Below are 7,834 nucleotides of genomic sequence, written 5' to 3' on the forward strand. Positions count from 1 at the left end.
CTAGCTGACAAACATTGTGAATGTAGAAAATATGTAGTAATTAATGAAAGAAGTCTAAACACATCATAATAATTTATATATAATGAATTAGTACAATAATCCTAATATAAAACATGGTGATGAATAATAATCCAATTTGATAATAATCCAATTTAATGAATAATCCAATTTCATAAAAAAATAATCCTAATATAAAACATGGTGATGAATAATAATCCAATTTGATAATAATCCAATTTAATGAATAATAATCTAATTTAATGAATAATAATCCAATTTCATAAAAAAATAATCCTAATATAAAACATGGTGATGAATAATAATCAAATTTGATAATAATCCAATTTAATGAATAATCCAATTTGATAATAAAATAATCCTAATATAAAACATGGTGATTGTTAACATTACTTAATTACTTAAAAAAAATTAACATGTAATTGTTAACATTACTTAATTATTTGGATCATTGGATCAGAGAGTTAGAGACAGGTTTTGAATTATTTGTGACACACCCCGTCCCGAAGGAGGGCATGCTGGCCGTCACGTGAGAGTGACGTAACCATTTGCACAGTACGGAAGCTTTAAGATACAATTCCTAAGTTGATACACCCGAAAGTGAGTCCTAATTTTGTCCAATCTGTCAGAACACCGTCGAATTCCTCGTAGTCACCACACCTTTGTGATTCATGAACCTGGAGGGGCGCAAAACCAAAATTGAGTGGGTCAGTAAAACAATTCTTTTCCAAATCCAAACATTTCTCAAAACGTTGTAACCCCTCTCCGTAAAACCTGTATACTTTCCCAGAAATGTAAAATATAAATATACATATATATTATCAAAACTTCATTTTTACTATCTCAACATTTATCTTTATCAATCATGCCATGCCATGTCTAAATTCAACAGTTAAGTATGAATGCATCAGCAATAATCATATCAGGTGCAAGAAAGAAATCAACCGGAGACCCTACAATGGTCCTGTACGGCTGAATGTAGAGCTCAAAATCTCATATAACCGGAGTCACCAACTGTGACCTGTTCGGCCATGCCGGAGTCACCTAGTATGACCTGTACGGCACTACACTGCACATAAGTCGGAATTACCTAATGTAATCTGTACGACTTAATGGTGTAATAATATGCTCTAGTGCTTTTCTCATCAATCATCTGTGCACATAATCTAAGGTCACCTACCAGTCGGAACCCCTCTAATGGTCTGTACGACTGGCATGTCGGAACCACCCCCGGTGGTCTGTACGACTAGCATCTACTTGGATCCAAGGTGAGCATGCGATGCGGTGAATAATAATAAGCACTAATACCAAGGTGCAGGTTATGAGCTCAATATATCTCAACATCATCATAGCAGTAATATACTCACCTGATACTCACCTGTGCGTCCACAGCACCAATTCATACATATGCATCATATCTCAATTCATACTTTTCATATCATTTCATGCATGGCATTTCGATTCACATTTCTATATACTTTTCACATACTTCTAAGCATGGTATTTCAACTAATATATCTCAAATCATATCTTTCATATAATCTACTCATGGCATTTGAAAACATACTTTTATACTTTGCATTTAAAGCATACTTTCGTAACATTTTCAATTTCTGGGAAACGTCAATTATATATGTATACGGAAAACAAAACTGCCCACTCACCTGGAGTTCGTCCAACAACTCCCTAGCACCACACATCAAGGCGTCATGACGATCGCCGCCTAGAACAGTAATCAAATCCAACCTCAGAATTCATATCGATAGAATATATAACTTATATAAAATACGTCACTACGTAGATCGATCCGGAAGATCTGCCACTCAGATTTTAAATCCATAACTTCCAGAGGTCCACATTATACCTCTAGGACAACATCCTAAAATTTCATTACCATCCAACGGTCGGATCTCCGTCAATTTCCAAAACTAAGTGACGGTTAACATTTTATATTATGGACTTACAATTCCAATTCCGGAAGATCCGTAACTCGGATTCCCAATCCGTAAGTTCCAATAATCCTCAAATATTACGTATTACAACGTATCAAAGTTTGGTGACGATCCAACGGTCGGATCATCAATTCACATTTTCACCTAAATGTGAAAACTATAAAACGTTATTTGAACACCTAACCAACAATCTTCAATAACTTTCTCATACGGTGTTCAATTTGGGTATATGAATATACCACGGTGATCTACTCGACGTCACGGACGTCGACATATTTTTAAAATAATTTTATTTTTATTTTTATTTTTTACTGTAGCACCTTCTTCTTCCTTGGGTCGCCGGACTGGTTTTTCCGGCGGCCGTTTTCTGGGCAGTTTTTCAAATTACCATAACTTTGTCATTTCTCAACGAAATCAAGTGATTCAAAAACGAAAGTTGTAGCCCTTGAAGAGACAAAGAGAATGGTACCTTTCCCAACACCTAGTTCGCCGTAGTTTGGCCGGAAACTGCCTCGAAAGCCTCGGAGGTCGCCGGAAACTGGGTATTTTTCAAATGAGTATAACTTCTTCAATACTCAACGAAATTGAGTGAAACAAAAAGGAAAGTTGTAGTACTTGACGAGACGAAGAGATTGATACCTACCTCGACGCCTAACTCGCCGGGGATTCGCCGGAAAATGCCTCGAAAGCTCCGGCCAAACTTTGAACTTATCGATCTCCGTGTTCTTACGTCCAAAAACTTCCAACGAAGCACTCCGAGCTTCCTTGGAACCTCACTAAGCTCACTGTGAGCTTGGATTGTCCTAAAACAAAGTCAATTCGAAGATCATGAACAGTGCACTTTCACGGGGAGTTTAGAATCTAGGTTTTCCGAAGTAAAACTTACCTGAAATTGGTGTCTACGTGATCGTGGAGTCTCCAGGAGTTCGATGGTAGTCTTAACTCCGTCGTTGGTGGAAGTTTAAGGTTGTTTTGTGGTTGGTTTGTTCGAACGGAGAAGAAGAGTGACAGAGAGAGAGAGATTCGTGAGGGAGGAGAGAGAGACAGTATGCAGAAAATAGGGAGAGGATTGAGGGGTGTGGGGATCCCACGTGTCCAACTCAATCCAAATTGTTAAATTTTCGCCCCTTAGTCCCGTTTAAGGGCATTTTCGTCTTTTCATGTCCTCGGAATTAAAATTCCGGGACGGGCTGTGACAATCTTCCCTCCTTATAGAATTTCGTCCCCGAAATTCCAGCAACCAACTAAATCAACCATACTCCAACAATAGCTTCGGGTAAATCTTTCTCATCCGATTCTCTTTCTCCCACATACTTTTCTACTGAATGATTTCCTTCACAAAGCTTTTACTACTTACTCTGTCTTAATTCTCAGGACCTTCTTTTTCCAATCCAAAGTCGTCCTTGGTTCCTTATCAAGTCGAATCCAATTTAATTCTCAATAGTTACACCAGAATCTTATGTGACGAATCTGCCACCTAGTGACAACGCATCGAATCATAAAATATGTTTTGCACCTTAACCAATTCTGAGGGCATCACAAGCTTGTAAGCAACTTCACCAACTTTTCGATAATCACTTAAGTCCGATTAACTTAGGATTTAACTTACCTTCTTTCTCTACCTTGGTTAATTCTTAAATTTCTTCGTCAAGCATTTAAGTTTCAAGTACGACCTTACCAAACAGGCCTAACTTGAAATTTAACAAGTATAACTTCTTCTCGATCTTCCATTCTTAATTTTTCTTCCGTTGGTTTTCAATCCACAAGATGATACTCTTGGCAAACGTGCCAGACATTAATCTTATTGTAGTCTTCTCACCAAGTGCTTCAGTTAGAACAAACTTTACGATCACCCTGATCGTACAATCATGTTCATTAAGCAATACAATTCACATTCGCTGCCTCCTATCAAAATCCTTCCAAGTAAACAAATATTGGAGACTCTTTTGATTTGTAAAATCTTGCATTCTTATCAACATAGAATGTCTCCATAACTTCACAGCAAGGATGGTAATCGTGACTTCCAAATCACCAGTAGGGTAATTCATCTCATGAGATTCCATTTGTCGTGAAACGTATGCAATCACCCTAACATTTGCATCAACATGCATCCAATACCATTCAAGAAACATCACTAAAAATTTATGATTACCATTATTCTTTGGGATTACTAAAATACGTGCATGAGTGAGGAAATACTTCAGTTGTTGAATCCTTTGCTCACAATTTCCTTCCCACTCATACATAACCTCCTTTCTCAACAGTCTCATCAATGACAAAACAATGACTAAAAATTCTTTCACAACCATCCAAAATAGCCTGATAAGTTAAGAATTTCCGAATCTCAATTATGGCTTGTGGTTGTTCCAATTTCTCAATTTCTGCTATCTTTTAAGGATTCACTTGAATACCTTAAGAATATATAACAATTCTCAGAATGCCACATGATTCATCTAACTTTAGCATTTGCTACTTAGCATACAACCGACATTCTTCCAATCTTTGTTCCACCGACTTAATACGTTTACATGTTCTGCTCTGGCTCAGAATATGCCAGAATATCTTCAATGAAAATGATATCTATTTATCAAGGCATTATTGGAATACTTCATCCAATAACTCATAATCTTCAATTGATAATAAACAGTATTCAAGTCAATCTTTGAAAATATACAAGCACCTTTGAACTGATCAAATGAGCGTCAATACACCACAATGGATAACGGTTCTCATTCGTTACCCGATTCCATTATCTATAATCAATGAACAATCTCTAAGTCCATTTCCTTTCTCACCAACAAACTGGTGCTCCTCAACAGTGTTGTACTAGGTTGAATAAAACTTTTATCAACCAATTCTCTCAACTGAATTTCCAATTCCCTTAACTCATCATGAACCAATCTTTAACATAAATTTATACCTGGCAACAAATCAATAATGAACCTCATATCTCTGCCTGAAGACAATCCAGGTATACTTTCAGAGAAGACATCAAGAAAAGTCTAACTCTTTCGACATTATTCACACTACTCCAAACAACATCATTTAGCACCACATGAGCTAAGTATTTTTGACAGCCTTTCGAAAACAATCTCTTTGCTCTCACAGCATAAATAACGGCCTGACTCAATCCATTTTGCATACTTACAAAAGTAATCTCTGGTCATCCAGATCGATGGAAAGTAACTGGTTTCCCGTAATATTCCATCTAGTCACAACTATAAATAATCAATCTAATGGAATAAAATTAACTGACCCAATACATACTTTATTATTACTGAACATTCTAAATAAGTACAACACTAACATAAAATAAAATACCGGTTTGCTTGCTTAACGAATCCACGAATGAGTTATTAATATTACGGTCTGCAGCCCGCAATACTGATAAATCATCGTTGTCTCGATAAGTAAGCAACAATTCCCAAAGGTGTAATACTATCATTTTTTTTTTTCATTAGAATACACATATACGCCTCTATCACGTTCCAACATTACTTTCTTTGGCATCATTGTCCATACTCAGAAATATATCAGCCGGAGTCAACTAGAATGACCTGTACGGCTGATTCTCCAGCTCAACCATCTATGCTAGCACATTAGTCGGAGTCACTTATAGTGACCTGTACGACTTACACATCAATTCCCCAGTAAATACGTCGGCCGGATCCACATCTTGTGGTCCGTACAGCCGAGCCTATAACTCACCAATTTCTCATGTGTCAGCCGGATCCACCTCTTTTGGCCTGTACGGCTGAACATATAACTCATCAAATCTCTCGGTACTCATGGTCAATCCAACCAAACTACTAAGTCCATAACTCTGCTGAATTGACACTATGATATCATGGAAAATTGTTGAGTACAACTGATTTTAGGGACGATTCACAATTATGTGTCCCCTCTGTTTACATAAACACATTCATTAATTTCACATTTCCCAAAGTGTTAATTTTGTACCTGCTGCACAAAGTACATTTCCTTTACTCGAGACACCTTGTCTCAAATATCTGGGATTACCAGTATATCCATCACTTTTACTCTGACCAGCGACATTAAAACCTCAGCTGGAAGAATTAACTCTAGCTTCACTTCTTTCGAAGCTCTGAATCTTTCTATCTCCTTGATATGACGAATCATTAACTTTATCGTCTTCTTTTAAATTCCCATTCATTTCTTATTCTTCTTTATTCTCGTTGCTCATGTTCTCAGAGTCCTCAAGACTCAACAACATCTAGCATACTCCTGATAAGAACTACAATGGATAGTGGTCACCCAAAATACCACTTCCCTTTTTGCCACCCAGCTTAAAACAACATAACACCTCCACCAATAACAACAATATCTGGATGGAACAAGGCAAGTCTGAAAACTTTCTATAATATCCCTCGATCATCACCTTCCTTGTCTCATATTTGTAAACTCTTGTTTACTACCATCGATAAATGCCGGAGGGATAAACTTTTCCTTAAACAAGTCCTTAAACAATTTTAAATCGGCTGTTCCTCCGATGACAACAATTAATACTCCTGCTTCCATCAGGATACACGTTCATAACTCAAACCAGGTAGTCATCTCGACCCCTTGTCAGAAGGAAGATTCCTTTGACTTGCATAATCCGAAACATCTTTTCCAAATGGTTAAACCGTTACTTCGCTCCCTCAGGTTCATCATTTCTCTTAAGTGATTCAAATTCAACTCATAACCCATCTTAAAATGTCCCTTTTTATAATAGACTGAATCACCATAATAATAGTTTCCCCTAAACCGTTATATTAGGGAGACTAAATTCCTCTAACTAAGTGGCTTGCTACGAGGCGGTGTAGTTCTGACAGAATTCACTAGAACTTCTCAAAATGTCCAAGATTGCAACCATGCTCTGATACCAACTGACACACCCCGTCCCGAAGGAGGGCATGCTGGCCGTCACGTGAGAGTGACGTAACCATTTGCACAGTACGGAAGCTTTAAGATACAATTCCTAAGTTGATACACCCGAAAGTGAGTCCTAATTTTGTCCAATCTGTCAGAACACCGTCGAATTCCTCGTAGTCACCACACCTTTGTGATTCATGAACCTGGAGGGGCGCAAAACCAAAATTGAGTGGGTCAGTAAAACAATTCTTTTCCAAATCCAAACATTTCTCAAAACGTTGTAACCCCTCTCCGTAAAACCTGTATACTTTCCCAGAAATGTAAAATATAAATATACATATATATTATCAAAACTTCATTTTTACTATCTCAACATTTATCTTTATCAATCATGCCATGCCATGTCTAAATTCAACAGTTAAGTATGAATGCATCAGCAATAATCATATCAGGTGCAAGAAAGAAATCAACCGGAGACCCTACAATGGTCCTGTACGGCTGAATGTAGAGCTCAAAATCTCATATAACCGGAGTCACCAACTGTGACCTGTTCGGCCATGCCGGAGTCACCTAGTATGACCTGTACGGCACTACACTGCACATAAGTCGGAATTACCTAATGTAATCTGTACGACTTAATGGTGTAATAATATGCTCTAGTGCTTTTCTCATCAATCATCTGTGCACATAATCTAAGGTCACCTACCAGTCGGAACCCCTCTAATGGTCTGTACGACTGGCATGTCGGAACCACCCCCGGTGGTCTGTACGACTAGCATCTACTTGGATCCAAGGTGAGCATGCGATGCGGTGAATAATAATAAGCACTAATACCAAGGTGCAGGTTATGAGCTCAATATATCTCAACATCATCATAGCAGTAATATACTCACCTGATACTCACCTGTGCGTCCACAGCACCAATTCATACATATGCATCATATCTCAATTCATACTTTTCATATCATTTCATGCATGGCATTTCGATT

At 37.6% G+C, this 7,834-nt stretch overlaps 1 long non-coding RNA gene across 1 annotated transcript; it reads right to left on the reverse strand.

The window, feature by feature from the left end:
- Window positions 1-395: 395 nt before the first annotated feature.
- Window positions 396-3,047, reverse strand: LOC139188489 (uncharacterized). The gene is made up of 5 exons (XR_011571968.1): window positions 2,857-3,047; window positions 2,614-2,773; window positions 2,440-2,508; window positions 1,683-1,741; window positions 396-695 (listed from the first exon to the last, which is right to left on the reverse strand). It is a non-coding gene; the product is annotated as an uncharacterized lncRNA (long non-coding RNA).
- Window positions 3,048-7,834: the final 4,787 nt, after the last annotated feature.

Source organism: Malus domestica, chromosome 10 (assembly GCF_042453785.1).
Source record: "Malus domestica chromosome 10, GDT2T_hap1".
Taxonomy (NCBI): domain Eukaryota; kingdom Viridiplantae; phylum Streptophyta; class Magnoliopsida; order Rosales; family Rosaceae; genus Malus; species Malus domestica.